We start from the raw sequence: 12,655 nt of genomic DNA on the forward strand, positions 1-12,655 counted from the left end.
ACGCAAACAAGAGAGAGGCCATCTTCAGCCCTCCTTCCTCCTCGTGATCCACTCCTGCGTCCTACTATGATTACTCCGCCGTGCCCCATCCCAGAGGGCTAGCAGCAGACTCCGGTGGAGTTGCGATCATACACACACGTAAGTGAAACAAAAATATTTATATACGCATCTTGTATTATCTGCAAATTCTCTGCTCCCTCTAGGATAACAAGTTCATAACCTGCATTTTAACGTGCCGTTTGGATTATTTTCTCTTTTTCTACAGACGCCGGATCTCCTGGATTATCTAATACCAAGAGTAAAGATGTGATTCCAAGTTGTACAGAAAGCAAGGGAATTTTATAACAGATACGCCAGACACGCCGGTTTTGGAATCAGGAAGACGGGGGGAATGACAACCACAAGTATTTTGTTTGCGCATTCCAAGGGATACACACATCTTCTGTTTCAGAGGCTAACAGGAACCGAAACAAAACATCACAGAGGATAACACATGCGTGGCAGTGGACATTGAGTACAACCATAATCACCAACTCATGCAAACTGATGACATGCTGGTATTCTTGAACTCACACAATAATTATGACCCCACTATTTTGGAGTACGTAAAGCTCCTGCAGTACCATGATGTCAAGCACACAACAATCATGTCCATTCTATCTGAAAATGAAGATGGAAGCTACACCCTAAGCATGACCGGACGAGACCTACTAAACCAGTAAGTATTCAAACATCCACATACTGCAATGTAAATAGTATCCTAGGTCACAACCCTTTGCTAGCAAAAATAACAAATGCATGTTTGCATGTAATTTGCAGGAAAGCCATGAATGCAATGAAAGATGATTTGGATGATGTATTGAAACTTGTTTCATTCTTCAAATACATCAAGGCAATCAATGATGAGTTTTTCTATGACATACAAGTAGACAAGGACAAGTCAATTAAAAACATTTTCTGGTCCAATGTAAGCTTCCGAGGAGCCTATCAAGACTATGGCGATTTCGTAACATTTGACACAACATACAATACCAACAGATTTCATATGCCTCTGGAGTGTTTGTTGGAACAACCCATCACTGGCAGTCAACGATATTTTATTTTGCCCTTATCAGAGACGAAGATGCAAACTCATTCAAGTGGTTGTTCGATACATTTGTACGGTGCATGAACAACAAGCACCCAACTTGCATTCTAACAGGTGAGTTCAAAAAAAAAACTCTACAAGTTTCATCATATTTTCAGTCTATGGGTCTGTATTGGGTACATTGGTTTTCTCTAAAAAATAATGTAAAGAAAGCAGTTCAAACACTATTAGCACGGAAGTCCAACTAAACAGTACAAGCAAGCAAAATTATCTGTCACATGTTTAGGAAAAAATTAGTTATGAATGTGAAGTTCAAATAGAGTAATCATAGAAGTTCAAGGACACTTCTTTAAGAAGAAATATGAAACATGTTGAGGAAAAATATAGTTATGTATGTGAAGTTCGAGCACTGGTACCATAGAAGTTCAACAACACTGTTGTAAGGAAAAAATACATGTGACATTATTAGGTAGTCATACTGCTACCTATGAAGTTCAAGTACTTATACAACATAAGTTCACCATCGGTGCAAAAAAGAAGCAAGCTTCATTTTTTTAATTCATGCAGACTAGTGCCCGTCGATGGCGAAAGCAATACCACATTCATTCCCAAACACCGTCCACAAGATATGATGTTGGCACATCTTGAAGAAGTACAAGGAATACCTCGTGTTGCTGTACAAAAAGTATAAAACATTCAAAGAGGAGTTCACAACTATATTAAACTGGCCGCTGATGCCAACCGAGTTTGAAACAGCCTGGGCTGAACTCGTGCACAAGTACAAACTGGAGAACGGCCATATGATGATCCAGCTGTGGAGTGATAGAAAAATGTGGATTTCAGCATACTACAAGAACGTTTTCTGTGCTAGAATGACTTCTACACAATGAAGCGAGAGCATGAACCACGTGCTCAAGAGAGGGTTTGTCAAGGGGACCCAGAACCTACACAAGTTTGCTAGGTGGGTAAATGCTTGCATACAAACTCGAATGCAGAGGGAGAACGAGCAAAGAATGTCCAGCATGGTATGAAGACAAAAAAACACCCCCATCATATTGTGTTTTCCTTCAACATGTGCACTTTGAAGTTAAAAAAGGAAACCCAAGACTCTGCTTCGACTAATATCTTACTTTTTGACATGTGCAAACCAATCCTGTGACAAAAACAACTTACGGCTACGAGGAAGACATGTCTATCAAGTACACGAGAGCCGTGTACACCGAGATGAGGACTAGGATGAGAAAAGCCACGCTATTTCACGCAAAGCGTACAGCAGAGCCCACTGAGTACCTTGTGTACTACCACAACAAGCCTGGCCATGATGATGAAGAAAGATTTTCCTTGTCAAAGCATGAATTCCAGGTTGTAGCTGACCCAGAGAATGAAATATACGAGTGTGATTGCAAGCTTTGGACACACACATGTGAGTGGAAAAACAAACTCATTAAATAGCTGAACTAGTAGTATCATATCAAAAAATATGAAACTCATTGCTGGCTCACAAAATATGTATTCTGCATTCATCACAAAATACAGGCCTGTTCTGCCTTCACATTATGAACATACTGGACTACCTGAAGCCTGACAAATTTCCACACAAGTATATCCTCAAACGATACACAAATACTGCAAAATCACAACCAACCTTTGTTACAAGGGGCTACAACACAACTGCATCAGATGGCAGCTCAAGACTATCGAAGCAAGACATCTTGCTGCAGCTAAATTTGATGGTTAATAAGAAAGCGATGAGATGTGACCAGCAATATGACAGAGCCTACTATGTTCTCAAGAGGCTCGTGGAAGAGCTTGATGTAATACATTTAGAAAATCAAGCGGATACTGACGAAAAGATGGCTGAAGAGGACGCTGAAATTGAAGATGACCTTCATTATTATGCAGCTGAAATGCGCAACGCCGCCGCTCAAGCCAACCAATGCAAGCAGGGTGTTGACCAATTAATGGAGTAGCGATAGCAAGAGATGATGAAAGTGCCACTCTACTCTGAAACAAAGGGTAGGAAAAAATTTCAGCAACAAAGAAAAGTGACAAGAGAGCTCAAATAAAGGCACTACCTGCAGGAAGAGTCGTCGTGCTCGATGACAACATAGTGCCACTTGGACACGGGGAATGTAGTGTGTGCAAAAAGGTTGCAGGTCACAACAAGCTAACCTGTCCAACACTCTTGGAAAGAAACGATTCCAAGGAGGTAAAGAAACCCAAAGTTCAAAAACAGCCGCCCAAAGTTATAGAACAAAAGAAGGGACCACACTCATAGAAAGCAAGCAGCAGACTTTGTGGCATATGCAAGGAGTATGAACCACATAATGCAAGAACATGCCTGAAGCGCACAGATGCTGAAAAGACAAGCAAAAATGCAGAGAAGAAACAGGAAGAAAAACCTAGAGCCAACAACAAGAAAGTGGTGGAAGATGAAGAGGAAGATGAAGATGAAGACACCGTCGAAGAAGAGGAAGAGGAAGAGGAAGAGGACGATGAAGACAAAGAGGAAGAGGATGATGAAGAGGAAGAGGACGATGAATAGGAAGAGGGCGATGAAGAGGAAGAGGTACATGTCAAGCAAAAAGCAATACAACCAAAGCCTAGGAGGAGCGCAAGGCTGATGAACAGTTAGAATAGGTAAATTAGCACAAAGCAAAATTATGTCCTGTCAATGTGCAAAATATTGTTCAACTATAGAAAACAGTATTTTAGGAGAAAGCTTACTTGAACTTTTATTCTTGAAGTTTCAAAGAAAATATATAGTAGAAGTTCAAGTAAGCTTACTGCAGAAGTACTAGTATAGTACAGGAGGAGGTGCCGATGATGTATTGCATGAAAGAGCAAGCAGTAATAAAAAAATGGAAAATATACATTGTGAAGTTCAAATAATATTACTGCAGAAGTCCTGCTATATTACGAGAGGAAGTGTTGTGCTGGTGATGTATTCCATGCAAAGTGCAAGCAAGAATAAAATGAAAATATACACTATGAAGTTCAAGTAACATTATAGTGGAAGTTCTGGTATACTATGGCAAGACGTGCTGGTGTTGTATTCCATAAAATACCAACCAGCAAATAATCATACAGTTTTGAAGTTCAGGTCAGCTTACAGAAGAAGTTCTGGTATATAAAATCGATGTAGGAAAAAATATGCTTAAAAAATAAAGTTTTGCCATATGAACTAAGGTTAGCAAGCCTAAGACAACGCGTTCAAATGTGAAGTCTATTTGTATACGTACAGAAGTTCATGTACAATGCCGACAAAAAGATAAAGAAACGTCAAGGAGTGTATTAGAATATTTTTGCACAAAGTTACAGTTGAAATCCATTCGCACTTGAAAAAACACAAAAAAAACAAATATAGATTCTATCCAAAAGGCTACATATTGGCTGGGTTAAAAAATACCAATATATTACACAACACAGAAAATCCTATCCTTCTGAAACCTACAGCCCAGCCACATCTCAAAGCAGAAGTTCAAGTCTAAAATCATATGTTGGGACCGAAAATTAAACAACACAAAAAACAAGCAGTTCAACCATAGCCGAGGAGAGAAGTTCAAGTACATCTGTTGGGGGCAAAAACATACAACACATGGATACTGAAAACGATGTAGTAAATTGAAATTCACAAGCCAAATCATTCTTCACACCAAATACATTTGTCCACAATATCATAAGCAATAGTGCTCCAGCTATAGATAAACAAATCACTAAAACATTCTTACACCCAAATCTTTCCGGAATCGTTCCAATCATTATCAAGCCTAAAAACTGTATGAAATTAAATCTACAATGAAACTAATGCTTTGAATTCACGGGCTAAAGGACTGGATCTCTTTAGGGAGCTCTGCACGCATGACTTCAATCTTCTCGCTAAACATTAGAGTGTGCATGAACTCAGCCTTCCAGTCCTCTACAGCAGCCTGCAAACAAAGAAAATGAAACGATGGTTTATTAACAGATAAGTAAAACCGCAGCAGGAGCGTCTCAGCAAAAACACACAAGAAAAATGAAAGGATGATGAGACAAGAACAAGGACACAACATACTTCCACATCACCAAAATCTTCAACCAGCTCATCGCCATCATATGAAGAGTAGAACTTCACGGAAAAGAAACCACAATCATTATTCTTCTACTTTGGAACATCGATAAAAGTCATCCTCTTTGCAATAGTCACCTAGTTAGGCTGCTTGCTCGCTTTGTACACAGCTTTGCCTTATACCTCCTCGAGCAACCCAACAAATCTCTTGATCTGCCAGAAATAACAAAATAAGATGAAGTCAAAAACATGTTAACCAACATAGTTAAGTTCAGGTACATAAAAAGAAACACTTGCATAAGATCTAGCTAAACAAATAGCAGAAGTTCAACTGTCAAATGATAGTCAGTTCAAGCAGTATTACCACAATAGAGGCAAAAACATATTTTGTCAACAGAAGTAGGGATGGCAGTTTTTCCCATGGGTATGCGTACCCCGCGGGTACCATACCCGAAAACAATGGGTATGGTCAAGACTGAAAGAGATTTTCTACCCATGGGTAATGGGTACCCATACCCGCAAAATATATGGGTAGGGCATGGGTAACCCAATGGATACCCAGAAAAAATTAATAAATGAAAATAACTCTTATAACATGTGGCGTTAACATCCAACTCATATGGTCCAACCCTAAATCTCATATTCCTTAAACAAGTCATAGCTCATAGGCTCATAATCACCTGCTCGCCCCTCCTCATACGTCCTATGCGACTCCTCAAAAAGATGAAACATCGACTCTTCGCTACTAGACTCTTGTCAAACACTCGATCCAGTGATCCCCAATTCCCACCACCGCCTTCCACTACGCCGGCCTTCCACCAACCGCTGCCCATACTCCCCTGATCCCTCCAAGAGGCCACCCACTGGAGGAGGCCACATACGTGCTATACTACTCTACCATGATCACTTGAATTTTGAACTCATTTCTCTACCTCTTAAGAATTTGAATGCTATATATTGTACCCAATGGATACCCATTTGGTATAGGATACCCGATGGGTATGGGCATGCGTGTCAGTTTATACCCATGGATATTGAAGTGGGTGAGTATAAAAAGTTTCTATGGGTATGTGTTTGGGTAGAAGGAGGTTGTACCCGCCCATACCCTACCCATTGCCATCCCTAAATAGAAGACATAATAAAATTCGTGTCAACCAAGAGAATACGAAAGGAGGTTCAGGCTAAGAAACACTCACGATATTTTGCCAGTCTCCGTGGAAACTTGTTCGTGATGTTTCCATATTAGCGTAAGAAAGTGAATCAAGGATGTCAATGCTCCCACGATATCTATTCACCACATACACACTGTAGTGCGCCATTGTGCCAATTGGCTTGAATAGTATCAAAAAACTAGCCAAGAATGAAAGAAACGGTGAACACAAACTATAAAGCATATGTATTGAAGAACCGGGATGACAAAAACTTCTTGGGATGTACATAAAATTAAAAAAGAAAGAGTTATGAAAACCTAACCAGCTCTGCGTTAAGAAGGTCTTCTTCCTCGCGAACAAACATTGGGAGGAGACCAGCAGATTTTTTTACATCGAACTTTGGAACTGTTGCACTGAAAAAATAATACTCCAGACAGTACTATGCATTCACAAAAACACAATTAAAACACCTCCCAAACACTACTACACCAAAACTAGAGCAAAAAAAGGGAGATATGCGTGCAAAAGAACTAAAACCTGTATGAAGTAGGCACTAAGGACAACCCTGTCAATGAAAGAGAATATCTTAGAGGTCTCCGGCTTATCCTTCCACAAATTTATGAGATAATCCATTACGTCAACTTCCATCCGCTGCCCTTCACCGAAAAGGGTATAAAGGACATGTCCTGTGAGATCAATCACATTCCCAGGGATGGTAAACATGCAGTAGCTTGTGCTGCAGATTTAAAAGGATGGGAAAAAATATTCGAAGTTCAGATACAACAACAAACAGAAGTTCAGACACTATAACTCAAAGGCAAGGAGGGATGAACATAAGTTCAGATACTATAACAACAGAAGTTCAGACAGTATAACAACAGAAGTTCAGACAATATAACTCCAAGGCAAGGGAGAAATGAACAGAAGTCCACATACTACAACAACAGAAGTTCAGACACAAAGTAGCATCTCTGGCAGCAACATAGTTAAGAATAAGAAAACTCACTCTGAATACTTCTCCAGACCCTCTTCACTAGTACATACTGTTTCAACTTCCAGGCCTCGGATAGATGAGGGTAACTGTATTTTTTTAGGGGAGCGACAGCAGAACGCCACTTTAAAGGCAATCCTCATGCTCTCTTGGAGGAAGTTATGTTGCCAGACTCAATTGCCGGTTTCCTCCTGGTGATGACAACATTCTTCCCACCTCTCCAAGCAACAGTACCAGCAGAAGATTTATCATTCTTCGGGTAAGAAATCTTCTCAAAATCATCATTGGATGAAATCACTTCTTCTTCGGCTGCTTCTACTGCACCAACCTTCATGGAGCAAGGGGTTTTTGGAGTACCACGAATACCACCAGCCTGCTTCCCCAACTTGGAAGGAATAAGGGTTCGAGGTCTATCATCTTCTATCGGAGTTGTACTCATCGATTCCTCCCTAGGCTGGTATTCCTGTGACTCGAGGAATGAGTAGTGGTAATCGGTCAAGTCCAACGGCTCCACTTCAAAAAAATGCAAGAGAAAAAAACATGATTAATTATAACAGAAGTTCAGGTACAGCACAATGTGCAGCCTAACTAATATAGATGACATGGTTACTACTGAAGCTGATCTAAAAAATTTAGTTGCATTTCAAAACTAAATGAAGTTCAGGCACAACCAAAGGCACCGTTCAAGATAAAACTGATGAACTGGAAAACATTCAACTACAGCTAACAAAAGCATAGAAAGGCATCATGTGTGAAGTTCTAGTTCTAGTAGAAGAAATGCTCGTGTCTAAGTAAGCAATGAAAGGAAAAAAATACTGAAACAAAACACACAAGCAAAATAAAAAAGATAAAAAAATGAAGTTCATGTACAAGAAATGCTCCTCTCCATCTGAAACTAGCAGCCCGGCTAGATCTCAAAGCAAAAGTTCAAGTTTAAGAAAGAATGAAGTTCATGTAGAATAAAAGATGTAGTACAGGTAAGCAGTCCAAGTTCCAAGACTTACATGTGTAGTAGCCAAATAAAGCTTTGAAGTCTGTCTCAAACAGGTTGGAAGAAGCGATTCAGTACAACCACATCTTCCTGATATTTGTGATATTTTCATGGGAATAATTTGCAAGAACCCCATCATGATACGAATTAACATTCATAAGCATGAAGAATCCGCAGTCGATACTGCCATCAAACACAAAAAAGAATAGTGGTAGAACAAAAAAGAAAGCCAATAAATAAAATACGTCACAGCTTAAGTACAACTACAGTTAAACAGAAGTGATAAAGAGAAAAGTGGAACTCATACTTGTTAGTCTGCTGGGGCACATCAATCCAATCCAAAGGGAAATTATTGATAGAAAGAGGACTGAAGGGTGGCTCCCTGTCATTGCTAGCATCGTTCCAAAGCTTCTTGATGTTATCAGTCATCCGCCGAAACAGGCGTACCGCATAGTCATCGTCTGGTCCATAGTAGGAGTCGAGAAGCTGGAACCTTGAATTCTTGAGGTCAAGAAATATCGAAACCCAATGACCAACTCCACCCATGGAAGCCGGAATTTCAGGCGAGTCAAAAGTGGGGAAAACAACCTGAAGCAACATAAACACACGAATCATTAAAAACTGAGAATTAATATCAAATGGTACAAAGAAAAATAAAACAATATTAACATAGAAAAATCACAGTGCAAAACTAATACAGAGGCAAATAACAAAGATATTGCATACACAACCATGTGCGTCCATGCTATCCGGACCAGTCGCCAAGAAGTACTTCCTCACACGGGAATCTAATTGACCTCTGAAAATCTTGTCCTAAAATAATGCAGACAAAACCAACATATGAAAATAAAAAATGAGACAAACAAGTTTTAACTAGAATGATAAGGAACAATACAAAAAAGAAAGCACTATATGGTTGACTTACACAAACCCAATACGGCAGGATGAGTTTATCCAATCCCTGGTGCTTCGGACGTAGACAGTAGAGTGCAACCTCAGCCACATTAGATCAAAGCATTCCGCGAGCAGCAAAAGAAATTGCGGCATCTGTCAGTGTTAAAACCGGCGGATCTCGGGTAGGGGCTCCCGAACTGTGCGTCTAGGATCGATGGTAACAGGAAACAGGGGACACGATGTTTACCCAGGTTCGGGCCCTCTCTGTGGAGGTAATACCCTACTTCCTTCTTGATTGATCTTGATGAATATGAGTATTACAAGAGTTGATCTACCACGAGATCATAATGGCTAAACCCTAGAAGTCTAGCCTATGCATATGGTAATGAGTATATGTGTTGTCCTTTCCGGACTATCCCCTTCGGTTTATATAGACACCGAGGGGATCTAGGGTTTACATGGAGTCGGATACATCAGAAGGAATCTTCGGTCGCCAAGCTTGCCTTCCACGCCAAGTAGATCCCAACCCGGACACGGTGCAGTCTTCAGTCTTCATGTCTTCACAGCCCATCAGTCCGGCCCATAAATAACAGGTCAGACGTCCGAGGACCCCTTAGTCCAGGACTCCCTCAACATCCCCTGAACCTGACTTCAATGACGAGGAGTCCGATGTGCAGATTTGTCTTCGGCATTGCAAGGCGGGTTCCCCTTTCTCCGAACTCCAAGATTGTATTCAGATGCGATGATAGTATTCGGACCTTCCATATACCACACACCACCGCAGAGAGAATATATATATTTTCACACGAGTTCCATCCCTGACAGCTCTTCACAACCCGACATTACGTCTGTTCGGTCACAACCTTGAACCACTCTTTGTCTGCCGCTCCACGTCTTGAGACGCGGCTGCTATTGGCACGTCCTGGCAAAGCAGAGATCGTGTCCCCTTATCGCGGGATTCTCATCAATTGAGGCATGGGTAACCCAATCATGCCATTTATACAGCCCTTGGGAATAGGCGAGTTTTTAGGACGAGTGGGGAGGCGCTTGATATTCGCGGCCTTTATTAAGGGATAAGGACACTCTCCTTTTACCCTCACCCTTCTTCATCTTCAGTCCTTTCGTCCTCGAGCTCTGGCGCCCAAGTTTTAGCTTTCCCTCATTCGAGAAAGCATCCAGTCATGTCCAGATCTGGAGCTGGAGGCAAGTGGATGGCCTCCTCCGTTGAGGAGAAGGACATCACGGAGCTCCGGGAGGCCGACTACTTAGCCAAGGATATTGCTCACCGACTCCCTACAAAAGGGAAAATCATCCCTACCCCCGAGCCCCATGAGAGGGTCATGTTTCTCACACACTTCGTCCACGGGTTGGGATTCCCTCTTCATCCATTTGTCCGTGGATTGATGTTTAACTATGGGTTGGACTTCCACGATCTGGCTCCCAACTTTGTCCTCAATATCTCAGCAATTATAGTTGTGTGCGAAGCCTTTCTCCGCATCTCACCTCACTTTGGCCTATGGCTGAAGACTTTTAATGTAAAGTCCAAGGTGGTGCGCGGCCAATAGGCTGAGTGCGGAGGTGCCATGGTGGGCAAAATGCCCAACATCACCTAGCTCAAAGGCTCCTTTGTAGATACGGTGAAGGGATGGCAATCGGGGTGGTTCTACATCACCGAGCAGTGTGACGCCAACTGGGCAGCGGCTCCCAAATTCTGATCTAGAGCCCCGATGCGGCTTACCTCCTAGCAAGAGAAGTGCCTGACCTGGGGATCTTTGGAAGAGATCACGGGGCTCCAAACTTGCCTCCAGAATATGATAACCCAGAAGATCAAGCTCATGGATGTGATTCAGGTCATGCTTGTACGCCGGATCCTTCCCTGTCAGTGCCGGACCTGTTATTTGTGGGAGTTCAATTCGGCCAAGCACCAAACGCTGCTACCGCTCTTCGGCACGACGCACAAAGATATCTGGAGGGTGCTCTTCAAGGGTAGCGAGGCACCTCCACCCTCGACCAAAGATCGCGGGCTCAACTTTAAGCGCCAGGCTAATTCGGTAAGCCATCAAGGTATAATCTTTAAGGACACACTTTGAGGAAGGATACTAAGCCTTCTTACCAATTTATTTTTACAGGCCTGGGTCGACCTAGCGCGACAGATTAATAGTCCGGCGCCGCTGCCCAAAGGCGAGGGAACCCCGCTCCTTACGGAGATGCTATTTCTGGCGCCTTACGATGTGCCATAGAAGAAGGTCAAAACCACGGCCAAGGGGACTAGGAGTGGGCTTCGCCGAAGGAACACCTTGGTCGTCTCATCTGACGATGAGACAGACCCCTCAGCCGCCGACGATAGCGGCGAGGAGGGAGGTGACTCCCCTCCTATGGGAGGGAGGAAGAAAAGGGAGGCCTCCGCGAGTTTGGAGGCGGAGGCGCCCAAGAGGGGGAGAGGCTCCGACGTGGATAACTTCGTGTGGGATGTTGATAGCAGCCCGGAGCGACCTCGCCGGACCAAGCCACGGGCCGCCTCGTAAGTACCAGAATCCGAAAACGTCTGGCCTTTCTTGTTTGTAGTATTGATCTGCCTTAAACTTTGTCATAGCAGTCCGGCACGCGATGACTCCCCGCGATCCTCGACAGAGGAATCTCTGGACTCAAAGGAGATGGCTAGCATGTCTCCGCCGCCTGCTCATTCCGTCTCTCCCGAGGATGACGACAAGGTGGTGTCGCAAAAGACCTTCCCCGACCAGGGGGAGGTTCCAGAGATCGTTGGGGCGGCACCCCAGGACAATTCTTCAGTCATCGGACACATGGGGAAAAATCCCTTATGGGGACTGATGACAGGGGCCGAGTTCCCCTTGGTCCTGAGCAGGACACTACTCCGGAGACCCATCCGGCTCCAGAGTCCGGCAAACGACATTCCCCGAAAGAAGGGAGCGTGCCAGTCCCACTGGTGACCTCTGTCCAACCAGAGGCACCGGACAATCTACTGGAGGCGCTACGAGGCACCTCTATTGTGGATGAACACCGTGCCCTTATGGGCACGGTAATAGAGAGGGTTCAGTTTGTCAAAAACTGATTGACCAGAGCCTGCACTAGCCTTCTATCAGGCTTTGGGGTAAGTAATGCAGTTGTAGGAAGAATGTCATAGTATAGGCAGTAGCCCCAGATGCTCTGTTTGGTGTTCGGTAGGAAAGAGCCAAATAGAGGATTGAGAAAAAAATATCACAGGAGTCTAACATAAGTTGTCTTTTGTGAATAAGCAGGTATCGATGCAGGCATCCACTGCTCATGCTGCGGAGGTTTCTGAACTAAAGCAGAAACTGAAGCGGGCCGAGGAGGAACTTGGCCTCGTGAAAAAGCAGTTGGAGGATAGCCAAGGTATGTAGTGGCCTACGGGTATATTTTAAGAAAAAATGAATAGTCCATCCAGACTAAAGTGTCATAATCTTTATTAGGGGCCACGGCCGAGGTGGCCGCCCTCAAGAAGGCGTTAGCCGAG

The 12,655-nt window shown here is 43.1% G+C and overlaps 1 pseudogene; it reads right to left on the bottom strand.

Annotated features, from left to right (window-relative positions):
• Positions 1–12,655, bottom strand: part of LOC147985325 (uncharacterized) — a 304,154-nt pseudogene that overhangs the window by 161,593 nt on the left and 129,906 nt on the right.

The sequence above is a fragment of the Triticum urartu genome, chromosome 2A (genome assembly GCF_056163025.1).
Source record: "Triticum urartu cultivar PI428250 chromosome 2A, HENAU_Tu73, whole genome shotgun sequence".
Taxonomy (NCBI): domain Eukaryota; kingdom Viridiplantae; phylum Streptophyta; class Magnoliopsida; order Poales; family Poaceae; genus Triticum; species Triticum urartu.